Raw genomic sequence first — 25,199 nt, forward strand, 5'->3', positions numbered from 1 at the left:
AGCTAGAGGGAGAGACCTCTGGCTGCTAACAGGCCGGACTCTCTGAGGAGCGGGAGTCCTGTATGCAGCTGACACCTGGTGGAATGGTGTTACTGCTAGTACACATCGACTGAGCAGTCTGGGAGAGTGACAGCTCGAGTGGTCGGGCAGGCCAGGTCGGCAACACACGTGCAGATTAGGTACAGGGAGAGACTGATTCGGTAACCAGGTACAGGCAGGGTCTGGCAACAGGTAGGCAGATATGCAGAGGTACCGAATCAGAAGACAAGAGCAAGGTCGACAGAGCAAATGGTCATAACATATCAGTATAACAAAATCCTAGACTAAGGTGTGAGTTCCTTGGTCTCGACACCCTGGAACTAGTCTAGAGTATAACACAGTATTGGTTTAGTATTCCTAAACTTGAGTGTGTGGTCCTTGGTCACAACACCCTGGAACTGGTCTAAAGTATAACACAGCAATGACACAGTATCCCTAAGCTTGGTGTGAGGTCCTTGGTCACAACACTCTGGAACTGGTCTAAAGTATAACACAGCAATGATACAGTATCCCTAAGCTTGGGTGTGAGGTCCTTGGTCACAATACCCTGGACCTGGTCTAAAGTATAATACAGCAATGATACAGTATCCCTAAGCTTGGGTGTGAGGTCCTTGGTCACAACACCCTGGAACTGGTCTAAAGTATAACACATCAATGACACAACGTAATCTGGCTAAGTGTGAATTCCCAGGTCCTCCTGGTTCTAACACACTGTGGGATCTGACTGGTCTGAGTGCTCACACGTTAAGTATTCGCAATGGCAGACAACCAGCAACTGACAGGCAAGAAGTATATATAGTGCAGCGCTCCCCAGCGCCGCCCAGCCCCACTCAGCCAATCACTCACTCCGCTGGGATCAGCTGACAGTCCTGATCAGCTGATCCCTCTCTTATTGGCATAAAGGTCCTGTCTCCTAGCGCGCATGCGCGCGTAGCTCTCCATCTGTGTGCACTACTAGGCTCAGACACACCAGACACATGCTGCTGTGCAGAAACCGCCGGTCTGAACGCGGAGACAGCCGCCCCGCTGCCAGACCGTGCGGTGGTGTCTCCGCAATCCATTACAATATCTCTCCATAATGCCTATTCCTAACCCCCTTCCCCTTAATGTTCAATTCTAATGCCTAACCCTAACCTGCCCCTGAAACCTTACTCTAACTCCTGTTCCATTTGGGCACCAGAGGGAGTTAGAGGCTGCAGTGGTGGGGTCTATATTAGATAGGATTTCTGCTGAAATCTTGTATAATATCAACTGGTGCAAGCAGGGGCGTAGCAATAGGGGGTGCAGAGGTAGCAACCCAAAGGGCCCTTCCTCAACTGCAGTATTAGCTCTCTATTGGTCCTGTGCTCATAATAATAACTTCTAAAGATATTTTGAATAGTAGTGATCATTAACAAGCTGTTCCCCATCCCCTTCTTGCACCTCTGACACTGTAGTTGCCATTGGCAGATTTTGGTGTGCCGCATCAATTGTTATGTATAGAATTCTTGGGGGGCCCCATTGTAAAACTTGCATCGGGGCCCACACCTCCTTAGCTACGCCACTGGGTGCAAGGTAAGAGGACTATGTATAAGATCAACATCAGGAAGATATTATTTGTTTATCTGATCTGGTGCAAACTGTGCAGTATATGCTTTAGAATGATGTTACTTGTAGAATATAATCTAGAGGGGCAGATAACAGAATGCTGCATATCCTTAGGTGGATTGTTAGTGAAAACCTCAGTAGAGAGTTTTGTACAAGAAGTAAAATAAATCCATGCTCTACAATTGATTTTGAATTGATGTGTAAGTACTTTTGCATGATCATAAAGTCATGGTCTAGTTAGTACATAATGAGGGTGCGTGAGACAGAGGAAGCACCCTAGTTTCTTGGCATTTAGCTGATCTTCTCCCTGGATATTAGGAGGAGTTTTACACACATCTGTTATCACAGCTATAAAGGATATTTGCGTTTTATACTCTTTTTGACAAGTTAATGTAACATAGTGCATTTAGGTTTTGTACTTTACGAGACTTCCCAACGCAACACATTTGTTATGAAAGAGACCATCCCAGTGATTTTCTATCTCATTCTCACCTAAAACAAACTAGAAGTTTGCCATTAGCTTGCTGGGTGTTTCAAGTGCTACCTCATGGAGTTATATTTATGTATGCCTTGCACTGATGAGGACCACCCAGTTCGAAACTGTCTGTATGCATGTTGGATTAGTGTGGCTCTGTAAAATTAACAAACTGACACATCATTGCATTCCAGCGATTCTGGGGTTGTTTTTGGCTTTCAGGGACAACAAAGGGACAATTTGCATATTCAGCCGTGATGCATTGTGGGACACCTGTGTGGGGTTCGTTGGAAGTTGCAATAGCAGGTTTGGACAGTGATGGACCAACAAGTAAGTGTGTCCTTTGCTCATAAAGCTACAGAGGTCATTGCTTTGGGTGACTTCATGGGGAGCCTGTTTGTCCAGGTGGTGCAGAACGTTCAAGGTGGAGTCAGCAGGAATGCAACAGACTATAGAGCCACCAACTACTACAGTGAAAGTTTGCACTCTTTTATACCCTGTTGCAGTATTAGAAATGTCATTCTACTGATTATTTAATGTTACATAATTTTCTAGGTTGGAAAAAAAGACATGCGTCCATCAAGGTCAGCCTCCTGAGCCTCACTGCCCCTTGGTCCAGAAGAAACAAAAAGTCACAAAGGATGGAACTATCTTTCTGACCGGATCAAAGTATCATCTTCCCACACATAGCAATCATAGCTGTGAATGCCCTTCAAAGTAAGGAAAGGATCAAAGCTCTTTTACATGCAAGTATAGAATTTGTCAATTATTATTTAATCCTCCGCTAAATTTGTAAGTTTGCCCATAAACAAAGAAAGGAACCGTACGTAACTATTATTGTAGTTTAGTTTTAATGAAGAGAGAGACAGAACATCAACCAAAAATCCAGAAGAAACACATTATATAAAAGTTATAAATTGATTTGCATGTCATTGAGTGAAATAAGTATTTGATCCTCTAATACACAGCCAGGTTTGTGGCTCCCATTGGTGTTATGTGCCCATGTGGCACACAGATTACAAACAATCACTCAGTCACACTCAGTGATATTCAGATTTCACTCAGATCTCAACCTTTATGTGGATAATGCTGTCCACAATTTTACCATTTTTAAAGTACACCTGAAATGGTAAAAAAATGTTTTGACTTTTTCTTGCCTTCTTCCAGACCACCGTAGTCTATGAGGTCTCTCAGTGTCCTCCGAGTCCCCTCAGTTGTCACCCCAATTAATGCCCATGACTGGCTGAGTTGTGTACCTTCTTTATTAGGGTCCCTTAGCCAAGAGCGTTCTGTGTATCCACAGTTCTTAACCACTTAAGGACCCTGGGCTTAAACCCCCCCTAGTGACCAGGCCATTTTTCAATAATTAGGCCACTGCAGCTTTAAGGGCTTGCTGCAGGGCCATACAACTCAGCACACAAGTGATTACCCCTCCCCCCCTTTTCTGCTTACCAACAGAGCTCTCTGGTGGTGGGTGAGGATCACTCCCAGGATGTTTATTTTTATTTTTTTTGTAAATATTTATTTCTAATTTTTATTAATAAATATTACTATTTAACAAATACATTTTCCCCCCCTACCCTCCCTCCCCTTGCCAGTCTATGACAGCGATTGGCTCTCATAGGCTTCAGCCAATGAGAGCTGATTGCTCTTGTGCGTCCCAGGGGGGCAGCCGTTTCACAAGGCTGTCCCTCATACAGCGCTGCTCTAGATCGCATCGCTGAGCTACATAAACAGACGGCGATCGCCGTTGGGAGGCTGATAATGGAGCGGAGCTCCATCATTCAAGCAGAGATGCACCCACATCAGCGCACGATCTCCTGCAAAACACGCCCACAGGACCTCACGCCGATCTGCGTTAGGTGGTCCTGGGTCTTCTGCGGCGGCCTCGCCCATCAGCATGATGCTGTCGGCTAGTGGTTAACCACTTGAGGACCACAGGTTTATACCCCCCTACAAGTGACCATGCGATTTTTTACAATTCAGCATTTCGCCACTTAAACGATTTATTGCTTGTTCATACAACTTAGCATCCAAATTAATTTTACCTCCTTTTCTTGCCACTAAAAAAGCATTTTTTGGTGGGCTCTGATTACTGCCGGGATTAGATTGTGAGCCACTCCTGCGGACAGTTAAGTACAGTGCTGCGCTAGATCGCAGCTCTGTACAAATGTAAATAGCTTTTTTTTCTCAGTTACAGCCTGCCAGCTCCAATCACGGCTGGCAGGCCGATCATAGATCCCTGTTGTATTGTTGTACAGGGAAAAGCATGCAGGAGCGGGCACGCGTTCCCTACTAATCCCGCCCACTATACATTGACGCCAATCGCCATTAGGCGGTCCCCAGCCAGGCACTCTCCCAACGCCCAAAAGTCCACTTTTATCCCCGCCTCAGGTTAACTTTAAATAGTAACTTATCCCTCAGAACATTTGGTGTTTTTTTTTTTGCTTGCTGTAATTGCCCTTCAGATGTAAAAATCTTTGTTCCGGGATTCCCTTCACCCCCACCAAGTTTAATACTGTTCAGATTCAGGATCACCAAAACCAAAAAATGTTCACCTGTTTTGGTTGATAAACCCTTAAACTGAGTCAAGCAAAGATACTGGCAAATAGGAATAGTCGGAAAATGTCTGCAAAATTCTGATTTCTGAGTTTCCAATCGGAAATGGACTTACCGTGGCGGAAATTGATATGCGGAAAAAGGAAATCCACGCATTACAACAACTTGGAAATTTTAGCCTAATCTAAGAACTCAGAAGCATTGTAACAATCAGAGAATGCAGAATTCTTCCACGGAAATCAGATTACTTTGAAAATTTTAGACCAATCAGAGAAGGCAGAATTTTCCAGCGGAAATTTGATTACTGCGCTAATTTTAAGCCAATCAGGAGACTTTGGAAATATTAGAGCAATCACAGAATGCATACGTTTACTGCTGTCAAAAATGCGGTTCCCAAATAATAGTGTATATCTGAAAAAAATAGCGGATTCCACATTTTTTTTCCTTTTTACAATTAACTCATTTTATTTCCACCAAAAAAAAAAAAAAAAAAAAAGAATAATAATAATTCTTCAGAAATATGATGAAATTGGATTTCCGAAGAAATCCACAGAATTAGAAAGACACTCTTTGGGAAGTGATAATTTCACTGGAATTGGAAGTCTGCATTTCTGCCCATCCCTACTGGCAACTTCAGACAGAGGGACAAGAATGAAAATCTATGAATTATACATTTTATTCTTATTCTATGGTGAATCAAAAGAAACTTCAAGGAATGTCACTTTAAATGGGCAGTGACGTTATCTACATTACCTTTTTTGCTTGCTGAATCTCCTCTGTGGATTTTGACCGGCCTTTGACACCTTGTTTGTGTGGAGAAGAAGCCTGCATACACAAATGTTCAAAATTAAGTCTCCATCTATGCCAAGGGTACAGTATGCTCAGAGCACTACATTTGCTAAATGAACTGGCAATAACCGAGATGATTATTTTACACATGGGTCCTGTATCCTCTAAGTACTGCGAGTATCTCAGTGTATTTTCTGCATACACTTCCCAGCCTGGGTGATGTTTATGCCAAATGATGTGAGCTTCCTTCCAGCAGTCAGTCAGCAGTCACCCAGAGAAGGAAGTCTGCCAAGTCTCCCTGGATTTCTGCATTTCATCATTTGGACTTGAGTCCTGGATGCTTCCAGCAGCTTTCCACATATTAATGGACCTTTGCTGTTAAAATGTTCTTTCTCATTAAAATTAAATTTTTTCTGCCTAGTTCTTCCAAATCTAGACGGTAAATATCTCCCAGTGATCTATACCGAAGCATTACTGAGTTATTACTGTGTCGCTGTTTACAAATGGAAGGCAAATTCCCAGCACTAATTATGTAAAAAAAAATAAAGGCGAAAGTAGGATGTTTATTTGTTGTGTCAGTTGAAAAAGTAACTGAAACAAAAGTGGATCTTCTCCAAGGGTGCCAAGACCTAGCTGGGCCTGCCATGCTAGCAGACTCAGAAATTCTTTATTTTTTTTAATTTGATGAGGTTTGTTGGTGGTATTTTGACATTTTGGTTCCTCACTTTATTAGATGATTTTGGTAGTTACACTTTTGTCCATATAGGCTATATAGAGTCAACTGACACGCCCACTTGCACTCCATTGAAAACTTTTAGTTTTATATTTATCATGGTTTATTTTACTGCTTTTTCATATAGTTATTGTTCTTGACTACTTGTGGTATATGAATGTAAACATGATGAGCCTCAAAGGAAGTGGCAGTTAGGGCTGCAAAACATGCATATTAGTGATGGGCATAGGGACTGTTGAGCTTGCACTTAACGAGGCACTGTAGTGACACATAGTAGAATGTAGAAAATTATTACAGTAATTATTTTATGGGAATTTTCCTGGTTTAAGCAGCAAAAACATCCTATATTTATATATTTCTGTATACTGGAATGTATGTCCACCCTCCCAGTGATGCTTAGCTTATTATGTGGAATTCTCCTCCCAGAGCATTCTGGGAGACCAGGAATTATTACCATTCATGTGTAATATATCTCTCTTGCTTACTGCAGATAGCCCATTTACGTTTTTTTTCAATTATCAGACCTCTGACAGAAATTCATTATTTATATGGGATTTTAGTTTGTTTTATAATTTGTAATGTCCATCTGGTTTTATTCAGCTGTCTCCCCCCTCTTTTTGGTGTAATATTTGTTAACATATTTCATAGGTTACTTGTTTTGTTCTTTATGTTCTTCATTGCGCACCACTGTACATATTTTTGCACTTTTCTACTTTTGTACTCTATGCCTTTAAGAAAAGTTAATTTGCATGTCTCAGTGCACTGATCTGCTCATTTGGGCGTGACTATACATGTATAAATTGTTGCTCCTGTGAGAACATTTTAGCTATGACTAATGAGTGAATTTGTGCCCTTATACGCGTGAGCTGATATGTCTCTGTCGGACTGGGAGATGGTAAAGCTAGGGAAATCCACTTGCTTGCTAGAGATGGCCCGAACTGTTCGCCGGCGAACGGTTCCCGGCGAACTTCCGTGGTTCGAAATCGCGGAGAACCGCGAACTTTTGTGGAAGTTCAATTCGCCCCCATAGTGCTTCATTAGGGTCAACTTTGACCCTCTACATCACAGTCAGCAGGCACATTGTAGCCAATCAGGCTACACTCCCTCCTGGAGTCCCCCCCTCCTTATAAAAGGAAGGCGGCGTCAGGCATTGGACTTACTCGTGTGCCTGCAGTAATTAGAGCTGCTGCAGAGAGAGCTATAGGGAAAGCTTAGTTAGGCTCTTGTAGGCTTGTTAACTTGCTCCTTGCTGATTCTTATTGCTAAAAAAAAAAAAAAAAGCACCCCTCAACAGCTCTTTTGAGAGCTAATGTTGTTCTTGTGATTTTTTTTTTTGGGGGGGCCCACTTGCATTATGTACAGCCCTGTCAGTCAGTCGCAGCTGGCCTTTGGCACCTTAATTCCTACTGTGCCACTGCCAGGCCCAGCACAATCAGTGGCTGCCTGTGTGTGTGACAAGCAGCTGCAAATTTGTAATCCCAATCACTGCACATGTTCACTGTTCAGTGCACCTACCTACCTATACCTACGTGAGCGCACGCATTGTTAATACCACCAGTCATTGCACCTGTCATTGCAGTCCGTGTGTGTGTGTGACAGGCAGCTGCACATTTGTAATACCAGTCACTGCAACCTGTTCACTGCACCAGTGTAACCGCACATTGTTGTACCAGCAGTCACTGCATACCTGTTCACTGCGCCTGCGTAAACGTACATTGTATTAGTCAAGCCAGTGCATACCTTTCACTTCATCCCCCCAATATGGACAAAACAAAAGGCAGAGCCAGAGGCAGGCCACCTGGCAGGTCTGTTCGAGGTCACGCTGTCGTGATATCATGCGGCCTTAGACCAAAGTACAGTGTTCAGAAGAAGGCACGTGCCATCAACCCCCAATATTGTCAGGATACAGTTGACTATTTAACACAGAACACCTCATCTTTCTCAGCTTCTGCACGGAAGCGTGACATATCATCCTCCTCCTGTTTTGATTCTGGCACCTCACTTAACACTCAGTCGGCCATCACCACCAAAGTGCCATCACCCCAGGGCTCAGCGGTGTGGAAATTTTTGTGTGTGTCTGCCTCAGATGAGAGCAATGCTATCTGTACTCTCTGCCATCGAAAATTGAGCCGTGGAAAGACCAAGACCCACGTAGGGACAACTACCTTACAAAGGCACATGATTACAAAGCACAAACTGTAATGGGATGACCACCTGAGGAAAAGCAGCACACAAAAGCAAAGCCACACACCGCAGTGGAAGATACCAGGCTGCAATTTTTTCTCAAAAAAAGTGATACCTAAACTGTACCATGATGTTGAAAGGCAAGTGGTGACATCTCTGGCACACAGCGTTGGGTCAAGGGTACATCTGACCACGGATGCCTGGTCTGCAAAGCACGCCCAGGCCTGCCCGAAGACTAAGTCAGTCCCCACACACAGCATCTCTGCCTACACGCTGTGTGACTGCCTGCCCCAATACTAAGTCAGTCCCCACACAGCATCTCTGCTAGCAGGCCGCTTGACTGCCTTCTCCGCCACCACCAACAGAGTCCACCAGGACTCCAGGCGGATTCCTGAATTTTTAAGGCCGCTGCCAGCAGCGGCCGCTATAATAATTTTTCTGGTGCGTGTATATGCCTGCCTAATTTTTCTGGCTGCACTGCGGCTGCAACAACAAAACAAAAGGCATGTGTCAATTCCCCTTCGTGATCGTTACCTTGCCGCGGTGAAGGGGTTTGCTTATCACAATGAAGCAATGACCGCCGGCTATATGAGTGTCTTGGGGGTTGGCACACCAAAGATAATAAGGTCGTTGCTTCATTGTGGATAGACCAAATTTGATCAGCTGGACAATCACTGTTGTTCTGTCATTGAGCTACCTCAGCCTGGCAACCATATGGGCTTGAAAACCGCTATCGCCTGCACACTCACCATGGTGTGCACCAGTCCAGCACGGCCGTCAATACACAAACAGCTGTTTGCAGTGTGTTACACAGTGAGTTTGGTGTGTCAGTGTGAAGCAGTACACTAATTACACTCCCTGATTGATGTATACACATGTAAGATGTTTTAAAGCACTTTAGGCCTCCAATTTAGCATGCAATGTGATTTTTGCCCTTAAGACGCTGCTTTGCGTCAAATCCAGATTTTTCCCCGTGACTTTTGGCATCCCACTCATCCATGCAAAAACTCAGATGTTAGACCCCTTGAAACATCTTTTCCATCGCTTTTGTGGCCAGCATAAATGTTTCTAGTTTTCAAAGTGTGCCTCTCCATTGAAGTCTATTGCGGTTCTCGAAAGTTTGCAAGTTCGCAAACGTTTGCGGTGGTTCGCGAACCCGGTTCGCGAACCTAAAATCGGAGGTTCGGGCCATCTCTATTGCTTGCCAAGCAGCAGTAATCATGTGTTGCTGCTCACAGTGAATACTTTCTACAGGTATCTATTGGGAGTGATAACACAAGGTTTCTGCTGCTTGGCCACCAGGCGGATTTCCTCAGCTTTTCCATCTCCCAGCCGGACACTGTCTCTGTCCAGAACTATTTGCCAATAAAGATTGGACTTTTATGCCATTTGGTCGAGCAGACTCTCCTTCTACCTGTGTCGAGGTGCCCCCTGGGGTCTTTCCAAAAATCTGTCCCAGTTGGCTACACACTCCTAGACCTTCTCCAGTATCTTATAACCACATCCCACATACATCTACAAGTTGGTCTGCCTCCAGTGGAATTATATTGCTAATCCTATAAGACTTTCTCCTACAATTGTCTCTCAAAACCTAGCTTTTTAAATGTGTCTATCAACCATCTTATCTACTATGACCATTCATTAACACCTAACAGCATCAGCCACTGGTATATGTTATTTATCACTGCTGATCTTCTACACCAGCACTAATCTCACAACTGTCAGCAAATTTAACACTAAGCAAGCTGTTATGTTGCCTTAAAGAGAAACTCCGACCAAGAATTTAATTTTATCCCAATCAGTAGCTGATACCCCCTTTTACATGAGAAATCTATTCCTTTTCACAAACAGACCATCAGGGGGTGCTGTATGGCTGATATTGTGGTGAAACCCCTCCCACAAAGAAATTCTGAGTAAGTACTCTTGGCGGTTTCCTGTCTGTGAACCCTGTTGCATTGTGGGAAATAGCTGTTTACAGCTGTTTCCAACTGTCATAACAGCAAGCAGCAGCTACATCACCTTCCAGCAGTAAAAATGTCACCATGTAATAAATGTCAGAATATAAATCAGGGATTAAAAATATTTTACAATGGGCAAACACTTTTATACACTTTTATACACATTTATACATAATTATTGTAAAAATGAAGCACTTTTTAATTACAGAGTTCCTCTTTAAATCCTTGCTAAATATAGAGCTGAACTTAATGGACTGCACAATTCTTGACAAAAGGAGAATGTCACATTAAAAGCTTTGCCATGTAAGCAGCTTAACTAGAGAGGATTATTTATTTATTTTTTTCGGAGTTTTCCTTTGATAAACACTTCCTCATTAGGGGCCCTTAACCGTGAGGAGTAGTCTGGAAACCAAATGCCTCAAAATGACCTGTGAAATCCTAAAGGTACTCATAGGACTTTGGGCCCTTTAGCGCAGTTAGGCTGCAAAAAAGTGTCACACATGAGGTATCGCCGTACTCAGGAGAAGTAGTATAATGTGTTTTGGGGTGTATTTTTACACATACCCATGCTGGGTGGGAGAAATATCTCTGTAAATGAGAGTTTTTTAATTTATTTTTTACACACAATTGTCCATTTACAGAGATATTTCTCCCACCCAATATGGGTATGTGTAAAAATATACCCCAAAACACATTATACTACTTCTCCCGAGTACAGGGATACCACATGTGTGGCACTTTTTTGCAGCCTAACTGCGCTACGGGGCCCAAAGTCCTATGAGTACCTTTAGGATTTCAAAGGTCATTTTGAGGCATTTGGTTTCCAGACTACTCCTCATGGTTTAGGGCCCCTAAAATGCCAGGACAGTATAGGAACCCCATAAATGACCCCATTTTAGAAAGAAGACACCCCAAGGTATTCCGTTAGTGGTATAGTGAGTTAATAGAAGGTTTGATTCCTTGTCACAAGTTAGCGGAAATTGATTTTTATTGTTTTTTTTTTTCACAAAGTGTCATTTTCCACTAACTTGCTACAAAAAATAAAATCTTCTATGAACTCATCATACTCCTTACGGAATACCTCGGGGTGTCTTCTTTCTAAAATAGGGTCACTTGTGGGGTTCCTATACTGCCCTGGCATTTTAGGGGCCCCAATCCGCGAGGAGTAGTCTGGAAACCAAATGTCTCAAATTGACTGTTCAGGGGTATAAGCATATGCAAATTTTGATGACAGGTGGTCTATGAGAAGTCGAATTTTGTGGAACCGGTCATAAGCAGGGTGGCCTCTTAGATGACAGGTTGTAATGGCATTGAAGTGCAGAAAGCGCAGGATGTTCTCAAATAGTGACCTGGACATAGCAGCAGAGAACATGGGCATGTGATGTATTGGGTGCGTAGACCAATAAGACCACAATACATTCTTTTTTACTAGACCCATGTTAAGGAAAAGGCCCCAAAAAATTTTACATTTGGAAACTTGGAGTGATTTCCACCGAAAAGGCTGGGCATGGTAGCTTCTTGGTTTGGCGGTTGCGTATTGTGTGGCATAACCGTTGGTCTCAGCCACAATTAAGTCATAGAGACCAGCAGTGATCAGAAAATAAAATTCTGTCACTGCCGTGGGGCGGGTGTGGGTTTGGCCGGTGATCAGAAGCCCACAGGGGGCAGATTAGGGCCTGATCTGATGGATAGGAGTGCTAGGGGGTGACAGGAGGTGATTGATGGGTGTCTCAGGGGGTGATTAGAGGGGAGAATAGATGCAATCAATGCACTGAAAAGGTGATCGGAAGGGGGTTTGAGGGTGATCTGAGGGTTTGGCCTAGTGATCAGGAGCCCACACGGGGCAAATTAGGGCCTGATCTGATGGATAGGTGTGCTAGGGGGTGACTGGTGTTGACAGGAGGTGATTTATGGGTGTCTCAGGGTGTAACTAGAGGGGGGAATAGATGCAAGCAATGCACTGGGGAGGTGATCAAGGGGGGTCTGAAGGCGATCTGAGGGTGTGGGCGGGTAATTGGGTATCCGCAATGGGCAGATTAGGGTCTGATCTGATGGGCAGCAGTGACAGGGGGTGATTGATGGTGATTGATGGGTGATCAGTGGGTGATAAGTGGGTGATTAGAGGGGAGAACAGATGTAAATAATGCACTGGGGAGGTGATCAGGGGGGTCTGAGGGCGATCTGAGGGTGTGGGCAGGGTGTTTGGGTGCCCGCAAGGGGCAGATTAGGGTCTGATCTGATAGGTAGCAGTGACAGATGGTGACAGGGGGTGACGAGGTGATTGATAGGTGATCAGGGTGTGATTAGAGGGGAGAATAGATGCAAGCAATGCACTGGCGAGGTGATCAGGGGGGGTCTGAGGGCGATCTGAGGGTGTGGGCGGGTGATTGGGTGCCCGCAAGGGGCAGGTGAGGGTCTGATCTGATGAGTAGGATGGGTAGCAGTGACAGGTGGTGATTGATGGGTGATTGATGGGTGATCAGTGGGTGATTAGAGGGGAGAACAGATGTAAATAATGCACTGGGGAGGTGATCAGGAGGGTCTGAGGGCGATCTGAGGGTGTGGGCGGGTGTTTGGGTGCCCGCAAGGGCAGATTAGGGTCTGATCTGATGGGTAACAGTGACAGGTGGTGACGGGGTGATTGATAGGTGATCAGGGTGTGATTAGAGGGGAGAATAGATGCAAGCATTGCACTGGCGAGGTGATCAGGGGGGGTCTGAGGGCGATCTGAGGGTGTGGGCGGGTAATTGGGTGCCCGCAAGGGGCAGATTAGGGTCTGATTTGATAGGTAGCAGTGACAGGTGGTGATTGATGGGTGATTGATGGGTGATCAGTGGGTGATTAGAGGGGAAAACAGATGTAAACAATGCACTTGGGAGGTGATCTGAGGGCGGGTCTGCGGGCGATCTGAAGGTGTGGGCGGGTGATCAGGTGCCCGCAAGGAGCAGGTTAGGATCTGATCTGATGGGTGGCAGTGACAGGTGGTGACAGGGGGTGATTGATGGGTGATTGACAGGTGATTGACAGGTGATCAGTGGGTGACTACAGGGGAGAATAGATGTATACAGTACATAGGAGGGGGGGTGTCTGGGGATGATCTGAGGGTGTGGGGGGTGATCAGGAACCCCCAGGGGGCAGTTTAGGACCTGATCTAAAAAATAGATAGTGACAGGGGGTGATTCATGGGTGATTAGGGGGGTGATTGGGTGCAAGCAGTGGTCTGAGGGGGTGATCGGGGGGGGGGGGTGTCTGAAGGGGGCTGTGGGCGATCAGGGGGCAGGGGGGCAGGATCAGTGTGCTTGGGTGCTTACTAGGGGGGCTGACTCCTGCCCTGGTGGTCCCTTGATCACTGGGACCACCAGGGCAGGAGGCAGCCTGTATAATACGCTTTGTATACATTAGAAAGCGTATTATGCACTTTGAATGCAGCAGATCGGGGGTTAACAACCCGCCGGCGCAGCTAATTGGCCCGGCGGGTTGACGTCGCGGGTGGGCGGAGCCTATTGCCGGCAGATGCAGCATTTCAGTCCCCCAGGTACCCCCGCCGATCTGTGTTACGTGGTCCTGGGGGTGCCACTTTGCCGCCGCCCATAGGTAGTGGGTGGTCGGCACCTGGTTAAAAGCAAAAATCCATCTCCTTCTCAGTTTAGGTTCCCTTTAAGCACAGAGGTATGTTAATGCTTTATCCACATACCTCTGTGTGTTGCCTCTTCTGGTCCTCATTCCCCCGTCTCTGTAATCACTCCATGAAAAATGTACTTTTGATTAAAGTCAGATTTTCAGACAGGAATAGGTATGTTTGCGGAATGTTCCCTCCTATCACCATCCCATTTCCTCCTTGAATATGGCATGGAAGAGGTGGGAATGGGAGGGTGTTAGGCAGGAACATTGTCGTAAGCCAGTCTCCTACTAACTGAAAATTTGACTTTAAAATGAACCCAAGTTGAAAATAAACTGATGAGAAAATTACTTTTTTATATACATAGTTACATAGTTACATAGTTATTTTGGTTGAAAAAAGACATACGTCCATCGAGTTCAACCAGTATAAAGTACAACACCAGCCTGCTCCCTCACATATCCCTGTTGATCCAGAGGAAGGCGAAAAAACCCTTACAAGGCATGGTCCAATTAGCCCCAAAAGGGAAAAATTCCTTCCCGACTCCAGATGGCAATCAGATAAAATCCCTGGATCAACATCATTAGGCATTACCTAGTAATTGTAGCCATGGATGTCTTTCAACGCAAGGAAAGCATCGAAGCCCCCTTTAAATGCAGGTATAGAGTTTGCCATAACGACTTCCTGTGGCAATGCATTCCACATCTTAATCACTCTTACTGTAAAGAACCCTTTCCTAAATAAATGGCTAAAACGTTTTTCCTGCATGCGCAGATCATGTCCTCTAGTCCTTTGAGAAAGCCTAGGGACAAAAAGCTCATCCGCCAAGCTATTATATTGCCCTCTGATGTATTTATACATGTTAATTAGATCCCCTCTAAGGCGTCTTTTCTCTAGACTAAATAAACCCAGTTTATCTAACCTTTCTTGGTAAGTGAGACCTTCCATCCCACGTATCAATTTTGTTGCTCGTCTCTGCACCTGCTCTAAAACTGCAATATCTTTTTTGTAATGTGGTGCCCAGAATTGAATTCCATATTCCAGATGTGGCCTTACTAGAGAGTTAAACAGGGGCAATATTATGCTAGCATCTCGAGTTTTTATTTCCCTTTTAATGCATCCCAAAATTTTGTTAGCTTTAACTGCAGCGGCTTGGCATTGAGTACCATTATTTAACTTGTTGTCGATGAGTACTCCTAAGTCCTTCTCCAAGTCTGTATCCCATTTATTTTGTATGGTGCTAGCTAGACCATTGGTACGACTAAAATGCATGACTTTACATTTTTCAACATTGAATTTCATCTGCCATGTATGTGCCCATATAGCCATCCTATCCAGATCCTGTTGCAATATGACACTATCTTCCTGAGAGTTGATGATTCTGCACAATTTTGTATCATCTGCAAAAATAGCAACATTGCTCACTACTGCATCTACTAGGTCATTAATAAGTAAATTGAAGAGCACTGGACCCAGTGCTAACAGTCTCCCATTTTGAGTACGATCCATTGACCACAACTCTTTGTTTTCTGTCCATTAGCCAGTTCCCTATCCATGCACACAGACTCTTCCCCAGTCCTTGCATCCTCAACTTTTCCACCAGACTTTTGTGGGAAACAGTGTCGAAGGCCTTTGCAAAGTCCAAGTATATCACATCTACAGCATTCCCAATATCCATATAAGCATTCACTACCTCATAAAAGCTGAGCATGTTAGTCAAACAGGAACTGTCTTTAGTAAACCCATGTTGATGCTGAGAAATAAGATTATTTTCTACTATGAAGTCATGTATAGTATCTCTTAGTAACCCCTCAAATAATTTGCATACAACTGATGTTAAGCTTACAGGTCTATAATTTCATGGATCTGATTTTTTGCCCTTCTTAAATAATGGGAAAACGTGGGCTGTACGCCAATCCACTGGGACTCTGCCAGTTGAAAGAGTGTCACAAAAGATAAGATAAAGGGGTTTATCTATAACTGAACTTAATTCCCTTAGGACCCGAGGATGCATGCCATCCGGGCCAGGTGCCTTGTCTATTTTTAATTTATTTAGTCTTGCCTTCACTTCTTCCTGCGTTAAGTATTTAATATTACAGATAGTTAGAAGATTCAGACTCTTCTGCCTCTGTAATTTGCAACAGTGCTGTTTCCTTTGTGAAGACAGATCTATCAGGCCTATCAGTCACCAGATCAAACGTTATCATGTTGTGATCACTATTTCCCAAATGTTCTTGAACTTGCACATTTGACACATTATCCGGTCTATTAGAAATGATCAGATCCAGTAACGCATTCCCCCTAGTTGGTTCCGTTACCATTTGAGTCAAGTAATTGTCCTGTAGTGCTGCCAGAAATCTGCTGCTTTTACCAGAATGGGTAGCCTCAATACTCCAGTCAATGTCTGGAAAGTTGAAGTCGCCCATAATTATGACCTCATTTTTATTTGCAGCTTTTTCTATCTGCTGTAGTAATCGCAGTTCTGCAGCTTCATTAATATGAGGTGGCCTGTAGCATACCCCAATAAGCAATTGGCAACTTTTATTTCCACCATGAATATTTACCCAAACGGACTCCACATCTTCGCAATCTTCCTCCATCTCATCGTTGAGGACAGCTGTAAAAGAATTCTTAACAAAGAGACAAACCCCTCCACCTTTTTTCCCTATTCTATCCCTCATAAACACATTGTATCCTTTTAAATTAGCTATCCAGTCATGGCTTTCATCCATCCATGTCTCGGTTATTCCCACAATGTCATAGCCTTTGTCATTCAGAATGAACTCTAGTTCGTCTATTTTATTTGCAATGCACCGAGCATTGGTTATCATGCACTTTATATTTTTACCACCACATTTACCAATTTTGTTTACATGAAATGGGCTACTTGAAGTTTTACCAACCTCCTTAATCTTTACACTGTCCCCCCCCCCCCCCCCCCCCATAATGTTAGGCTCCCACTGTCCCATGGTTTTATTTTATATTTAAACATTTACAAAGTAGATTGAATGTTTTATTGTCACTGCTCACTGACAGTCTATTAAGTGCCCCAGAGTTAAAGTACATGAACTATTTACCTTTTTTATCTTTCCCCTGCCCTCAGAAGTTGTATCCTGCCAGAAAAACTTTTATGACTGTAATTTGCTTATCAGTGAGGTTTACTATATTACTGGCAAGGTACCGACAAGACAGAAGCTGCATGTCTGATAATTAACTCTTTTAGTCAGCAAAATAAAAAAAGAAAAATAGCATGGTTATTAATATGGTTTGCACCGTACAAACACACGTTTATCTCATCATGTCACTTCACATGTCACCTCGGGTACACTTTAAAGATTAAAAAGTAGCAGTGAACTTTTTCTTTTAATAGTTCAAAAAGGTGCAGAAAATGTACAGGAAGTCTGTAATCTGTAGAAACATCGACAGACAAGAACAAATTATTTAAAGAAAAAGTTCACTGCTACTTTTTGTTTTTTGTTTTGCCCATTGATTTCATCCGTAGATGTCCATGTTGTGTAATTCAGTATATTGGAGGTAAATGTGGTATACCATTTAGGATATCATTTTGTTTTTTTGGATCTCCCAAATATCGTTAATATACACTTTAAAAGTTTGCTTTAAAGCGGACCTGAACTCAGAACTTCCTCTCTGCTCTAAAAGATATGCAACAGCATAATAACCTTTAAAGAAAAACATTTCTTTGTTACAGCTGATACTAATCCTACAGTAAATCTGCAGTGATTCTGCTTCCTACTTTCATAACATCCTGTGCTTTTAAATGAGCTTATTTGCTGTGGCAGTCAAGTGACCCAGGGGAGAGATCAAATTACAACTTGTGATTAGACACAGATGAGGGGGGATTAGACAGGCTAAACTCTCTCAGTACATACAGGGTGCATTTCTCTATGTTTTCCTTCTGTCCTGTGCAAGAGTTCAGGTCCACTTTAAATAAAAGAATGTATACTTACCTGGGGCTTCCTCCAGCCTGTACTCAGTGGGCTCCCTCGCTCACCCTCCTGGGTGGCTCCGTTCTTCAGCTGCGCCATTCAGCTGCTCTGCGCATGCACCACCTGGCCATGTGAAAGCCCCCATTGTGCAATGGTCACCAGGAGCATTCTGCACATAAGCAGTACAGCCCAACTGGCACAATTGAAGCTTTTGTACCAGGGAACATTTAAGATGAATGGAGCCACCTGATACAGAGAACAAGGGAACCCACAGAGTACATGGGACTGGAGGAAGCCCCAGGTAAGTATACATTCTTCCAGGGGCATTGCTAGCCCCAAAGATCAGTGGCATGCCCTGGATCTCTTCTGCCCTGGACAGAGTCAGCTGTGGTGCATCAATGGCAGGCATGCTGGGAGCTGTGGTGCATAAATCAGGGTTATGCTGGGTGCTGTGGTGCCTCTATGTGGGCATACTAGGTGCTGTGGTGCCATGCTGGGTGCTGTGATGCCTTTATGGGGGCATGTGGGAGCATGAGAGGGGGTCCACTAGACGTTCAGGGAATGCTATGGGGGAACTGCCAGATAACCTGGAGGCAGGCCAGCCTGCCCAGCAGAAAGCCAGACCAGCCAGCGCAGAAGCCAGGTAACTCCGCCTAGTTATGTTTAAGTGACACTGCATATTTATGTGATATGGTGCTTTTTCTCTGTATTAATAGAGGGGGTGGGGAGGGGGGGCTTAATTTAACAATTTGCAGGGCAGGCCTACTTAAACTGCTGCTAAGTTCATGTAAATTTGGCTCCACCCATGACCAAACCCACATTATGGTGCATGGCCACACCCATTGCCCAGCTGAAGTTCCCAAAAGTGCCCCAGATCTCTTAGGAGTCTAGCAACGCCCCTGCTTGTTCTATGTAAATCCTCTCAGGTTTCAGTGGACTGTATCGAATGGATCAATTGTTTTAAATGGGTCCTTTCATTCTTGCTCCTGTACACACCACACTGCTGCATGATTTCTGGACACTTCTGCCACTTATGACTGTAATGTGCTGCGCAATGTACAAATATAGTGTGAAAGGAGCCTAACTGCTATTGGGATATGCCTGTATCATAAAGTCTGCCAAGTGCATGAGAAATCTTTTTCATACAGCACAGTTATCAGAGAATATTGTTCTCAGTTATTACATTATGTTTTACAGCAAAATGTATCCTTTTTTTTTTCACTTTGCTTTTTTTTTTCAGGTGATTCCAATTTATAAGGGACACATTACGGCTGAATAATATATGACACCTGAATGCCATGTGTACTTTATCCAAGATAGAGTCACACAGTGTGCACAGCCCTCCCCTAACTGACTCTTGTTGTGGAGCTGACAGATGTACATAAAACACTCAGAACCTAAAGCCATTAAATATTTACAGCAAATTACCACAAGAATCAGCTGGAATTGAATTCCATCATTAAAAACTTATTAGCTTGGAATTATGCAGAGAAGATGATTCTCTTTAACAGATTATTCTAAATAAAGTCTTTTTTCACATTCTGCCAATGTATAATGTATGCGAGGAAGACTTGGGTTCCTTTGTGTCAATGTTCCTGGAATAAAAGCTCACCTTTGGGTCCATTTCCGAGCTGGCAGTCTCACAACCGAGCCAATTACGTGACCACAGCGACTTCTCTTGTTCAGACAAGGACCTTTTCCGGTCAATAAGAAGAAGAAAAAAGCAAGGCTTATTATAATTACACTGTTTGGAGAAGCAAATGACACTCGTCTGTGTACCCATTTAATGCACCATCTAACAGTAATAGCCCATTTCATTTTTTTGGTTATATGTTGCTGGCGGTGGTTGAGTTTAAAGCACTACCGGCAAATGTGAATGATCCGTGTTAAAGTGTGTTTTATGCAACCAATTTCTCAGCATCTCTTTCAGATTAGCAGAAATATTATATCATGCCCCGTGGGGGTTGATAGAATCAAAGTGGATTGCATGCTTGAGCGTAGTTAAAGGAAAACGTCACCTTTAATCTAAAAATAAGTTATCCATCGGCCTCCAGACATGCAGGAAAACTGCCACTACCCACTACGGATATGGCAATAACTCAAAATAATGACTGTGGGCCTGCGATCCTCAGCTAGATTCTTAGGTATGAAAACATCAGTGTTCCCTCCTCTTATGTTCTTATAGACCCAACCTACAAACAAGTGTGCTGGATGTACAAACTCTGCATACACATGCACAGTAACTAGCCAATCCCCTTAATAAAGAATACAGTTCCTGACACGCTTCCCCCCCCCCATGTTCCCCCATCCTGAAGCCTATCCCTAATCTTCCCGATAATGTTAACTACTTCTTCCTAAAGCTCTTCTTTTACTTCTTTTAATCATAACAGCTAACGTTAACCTCCCCCTACTCCACCCCAACACTAACTGACTTACTCTGCACCTAACCCTAACCAATACTCCCTTTACAGCATCAGATTTGGCGAAATACTACAGCACCCAATTCATGCACCTGCAACATAAAATTACCGTTTTCAAAGACAGCAAGTGCCCTCTGATGACAGCTGGCACCCAAATCTTGCATTGTTTGCTGATAACACTGGATGCCAGACACTCAGTATAATGGAAACCACCTGCTAGCGTGGGTGATGTACGACTTGAAGAATGCCCCCAGGGCCATAACTGGCACTAATGAGTGAAGCACGACTGAAGGTGTGGTGGTGGTGGGGTTATAACTAAGGGTGTGGTATAACTAAAGGAGTAGCACTGGCAGTTTAAGCATGCCTGAAGGTATAGAATTGATGGTTTAAGCATGGCTGAAGGTATTACAGTGGTGATGAGGGTATGACTGAAGGTGTGACAGTGGTTATGGAGGTATGACTGAAGATGTGGCAGGACTGGAGAAGGCTAGAATAAAGGTGTGACAGTGGTTATAAGTGTTTGACTGAAGTTGTGACATTGGTGGTGGTGGCATGACTGAAGGTAAAGGTTATCTCATGTTCAGCAGTCCACCACCACTGAGTCCAAAACTTCTCAATGCCTCAAGCAAGACCTTAGTAAAAAGTATTTTGCACTTAGGCAAAATAGAGATAACTTTGGTGGAGACACAACTAGCCAGGAACCCTACATGTATGCCAGACATTGTTACCTGTGCATGCGTCTCTCTCTGCCTTCTGTGCTGCATGTGGCTAGTTGTGAGAATGAGTAATGTGGTCTTTTTTACTGATTCAGCTGTGCATGTTTTCCTCCACTTTCTCCACTGACTTATGATCCAGCATTTTTGTTTGTGGGGCAACCTGGGACATTAGCTAATTATATGAACTTAAAGAGAACCCAAGGCAGTGCGGCAGGAGGGGCAGATGGGACACAAAGGCATGTTCCCTGCCTCATGACATGCCTCTGTGTGTCCACCACGCCACTCTCTGCCCCCCCACTGCCGCACTACAGCCCCCCAAAATTAGCAACAATGATTGTTGCTATTCCGGAGGGTAATGGGAGGAGAGGAATCCCCTGCTCAAAATGCCCACTAAGGGCAGGCTTTCCCCAGTTGCCATTGGGCAGCTGTCTTTCCCTGGCTGCGCCCCCTGCCACTCCCCCGCCTCTGAGAGAGAATCTATTTCTCTTTCCAGTGTCGTGACCCCAGAGGTCACGAAAGAGAAACTAAAGGAAAGCAGGCCAACGGAGCGGCGGAGAGCGCAGCAGGTAGCATAGGTTTTTTTTCCTATTTTATTTCCCCACCTCAGGCTCTCTTTAAAAATGCTAAGCAAAGAGCGCCAAGTTTTTTTTTCATACAATTACCATAGGCTAAAGCATATAACTAATTTTGAAACCATTGAGGGAACTGGTGGTGAGCCTCTATTATCCAAAGGCTTTACATTGTATTCATCTTCTTTATCTACTATTATGTTACAGTGAAACTCCACTCATTTTTTTTCTCTCTATTAAAAAAATTGTAAAGGTTTTAAACTGCTGCTAGGTTTTACTGCCGTCTGCGCCCCATCACTCCCCATCCCAAAGACCCAACATAATGCTAATGAAAACTCACCTGCTGAAATTACATCTTTGGCTTTGTGTTTTTGTTTTTAAGCCCATCCGAAGTGCGATTTATACAATATAGAAAAAGTGGCAGACAGCTGTATTTTTTAGTGTTTACTGTTGTTTGCTGTGACACCACAGATATCACCAATATGGTACTGCTCTAGAACTTCTATTTTTAATGAATTACTGGCAGTGTTAAAGGAATTCCAATATTCTGTTATTAATGAGAAATCTTGTATTCTGAAACTGTGATGCACAAATTGATTCTCTCTTGTCCTGCCTCGCCCTGCTTCTGCAGTCACTGATGGGAGTAAAGCCTCATACACACAGTTACTCTCTCCCAGAACAACTGTTGCTGAGCGTTCTGGATGCCAACTTTGGAAACAAGTGCTTAAACGTACACCTGAAGTGACAAGTGTCATGATGAGATAAACATAGGTACATATAGTACTAGCCATAATAAAAATTGTCTGAAGTTCCTTTCTTTTTCCAGTACAGCAAGTGTTAAAAAATTAGTTATCTATGCAATTCAACTTGTTGAAGAGCTTTCCAAATTCAGTTATTTCTTGCAAGCTAAATAGAAGCCAAAACAGCTTTATCTGTGTGATGGCCGGTTCCAGGACCGGATTTACCATAAGGCACTGTAGGCACGTGCTTACAGGCGCCTGATGATGAAAAGGCGGCTCACTCCCCTCCTCTGATCTCCCTTCAGTCAGGGGAACCTTTGGCTACTTAATACTGAGGTTCCTCTAGCTACCTAATACTAGGGGGGACCTCTAGCTACTTAATATTGAGGGTACATCTGGCTAGCTAATACTAAGGGACACCTGTAGCTACCTATGATGGGCAATGCAAGTAAGGGAGAAATGACATCCAGGACAGCCAGCACACATGTGTTGCAGTTTGGTGTGAGTTTGTAGGTTCTTGGACGGCGCAATCTAAGGTGCCATAACATCTGTGCCTATAGGCTCCTGTGAGGTAAATCCGGGCCTGGCCAGTTCAGACAGACAACTGCCAATGTTTATCCCCGGAGTATGCCACTAGGGATGCAGTAGGATCCACTAGGGATGCATCGCAATAAAGGTGAATAAAGCAGAGCTCACTTCTGCTTCTTCCTTCCGCACTAGCTCGCAAGGCCGACTGGGACCTCTAAGCATGTTCTTCCTTTCTGTAATCTGATATAATGTATGCTGTACATAGGTAGTTTAGTGTAACGTAGTTAGGAAGAAGGTACCTGATAGACTTCAGCAGGGAGTCTCATCACGAGCTTGTAACGCAACATGAAGATTGGCATAGCTAGGATATGATGACTGTATCGATCTGTCTTTCTGTGACTTGAATAAATAACGTAAACATTGAAGAAGCCTGAGAAAGTCTATCTCCTGTTTGATGTGTGGAGAGTCAAGTGATCTCACAGTCTGTGAGACGATGGTGTCGAAGCAAGGTGATATAGAACAGTTTATAACAGTGGTGCCGAAACCCTTCCCTGCCTAGGAAAACAGGCAGACAGGGGCCGGGGCCGAAGAAGGTGTTTTCAAGATATTCCATAACAAAACAAGCGGAATAGACGGACGCGGACTGTAAAGCTTATCAAGCTGATACTGATAAGCTGGTGTGGGGAGTGTGCGTTGCGGGAGCCAAGCAAGCACACGGGCTGCAATTCGAGGATCAGCGGCGAAACTCTTGGACGTTACACTGTAACTGCATGTGCACACAGTTACAAGCCTAAAAACCTGGGTCAGAAGGAACTCTCCGAGGCTACGGCTGCTCGCAACTGCCGCTGGAGATTGATCCGCTGTGGGGGAAGGTGGATGCCCCCACTGACGTTCCGGAGTCCACAGAAGTTTCGTGGGAGGAAAAGTTGCGGAATGCTGATGAATTGCGAAGTATCTGCAGCTCAGGCAAGTTTGATTTACGTTGTTAGATGGCGTTATCTGTGTTGTATTTGGTGTTATAACAAGGAGAGGTTAATGTGTACATTCTGTGTTAATTGCAGCGTGGTGGCTGCGGGCTTCTCATCTCTCCCGTGCGTGGTGGGAGGGGTGAGGCTGTTTTCAGAGTTTATGTGCTTGGGTTTTTTTTTTCTTCGGATTCAAGCTTCCTGTGTTGTATATTTACGTAGTGGTTATCTCTGCATTTGTCTCAGGCATGTTTTTGCTGGAAAGAAGTCGATTGGGTTTTTTTTTTTTTTTTCTCTCTCTCTTCTCTTCTCTCCCCGTCTCTACAGAGGTTGGGAAAAACGTCCAGATAGAGCAGGGGGGGGGGGGGGGGGGGGGTCCCCCGCAGCAGGAGATAAGCCGGTAGTAATGGATGAGGGGAGAGAAGAAAGGAAGGAGAGTGAGTGACAAGGGTTAGCTGTTTTTTTTTCCTCTTCTTCTTTTCCTTTTTTTTCCCGGTGAGCTGGTTAGACAGGAAGGCACAGCCCTTGTCTCTGGGTAGCTGTGTGAGTAAGATTATAGTTACAGCTGAGATAATGGGTGAGGTGCGACTGTACTCGGGCGTGTTTTTTTCGGGCAGCATGTTTGGTTCCCTGTCCGTAGTGGATAGCGTAGTGAGAGGTGCAAGCTTATCTAGTTTCAGTCAGGGCCGCTAAAATTATAGGTTTAATGTTGTTTAGTCACGTCAGACTGATAAATGTGCGTCTCAAAAGTACTAGCTGTTAATGTGGTTTAGAGTTACGCTGCGCGCTTGAGTAGTTTTGAGGTATGGCGGAGATAAGCTGCAGATGATTTGTGGAGATAGGGAGTTTTCCACGTCCCAAGGATTTCTCCTTAGGTTTTTACGGACATCCAGGAATGTATGTGGCGCAATGCTTTTTTTTTACTCTGCATTGTGGATAGATGCTGAGTAACTATGCATAAAAAATGTTTGTTCTGTTTGTATTTTGTTTTCTCTCCTAAGATATAGGAACGAGAGGCTTCTATGGGAGCAGCCATCTTAGCTGGCAGTCCAGGACTCAAAATGGCGGCAGTGGAGAGAGCCCGCCCCCGAGAGTCATGGCCCCCACACGTCATGGCAGGGGGGAGGAGGGGCTGGGGGATCCACGTCACGTCAGGCTGTGCTCGTGGCTCCGGGCAGAGCAGCTGAAAGGGAGGGGGGTAGAAATACAGAGACATGCTACTGTGTGTCTCGGGTCTCAAAGTATTTCCCCAGAGTTTTTCCCTGAGTCCATGGAAAGGAATGCCAGGATACGTGCACCAAGCTATTACTGTCAGATTAGCAGGAGCACAGATAGGAAGTGTGTCCCAGCTAGGTGCAGGGACACACGTAG

The 25,199-nt window shown here is 44.3% G+C and overlaps 1 long non-coding RNA gene across 1 annotated transcript in view; it reads right to left on the reverse strand.

Moving 5' to 3' along the window:
• The window catches only part of LOC137563963 (uncharacterized), a 55,813-nt gene that overhangs the window by 16,823 nt on the left and 13,791 nt on the right, over positions 1–25,199 (reverse strand). The window contains exons 2-3 of the long non-coding RNA XR_011030482.1: positions 19,503–19,584; positions 5,414–5,485 (exon numbers count right to left, since the gene is read on the reverse strand). This is a non-coding gene — a long non-coding RNA (uncharacterized lncRNA). The remainder of the gene's footprint in view (positions 1–5,413; positions 5,486–19,502; positions 19,585–25,199) is intronic.

The sequence above is a fragment of the Hyperolius riggenbachi genome, chromosome 3, assembly GCF_040937935.1.
Source record: "Hyperolius riggenbachi isolate aHypRig1 chromosome 3, aHypRig1.pri, whole genome shotgun sequence".
Classification (NCBI taxonomy): Eukaryota; Metazoa; Chordata; class Amphibia; order Anura; family Hyperoliidae; genus Hyperolius; species Hyperolius riggenbachi.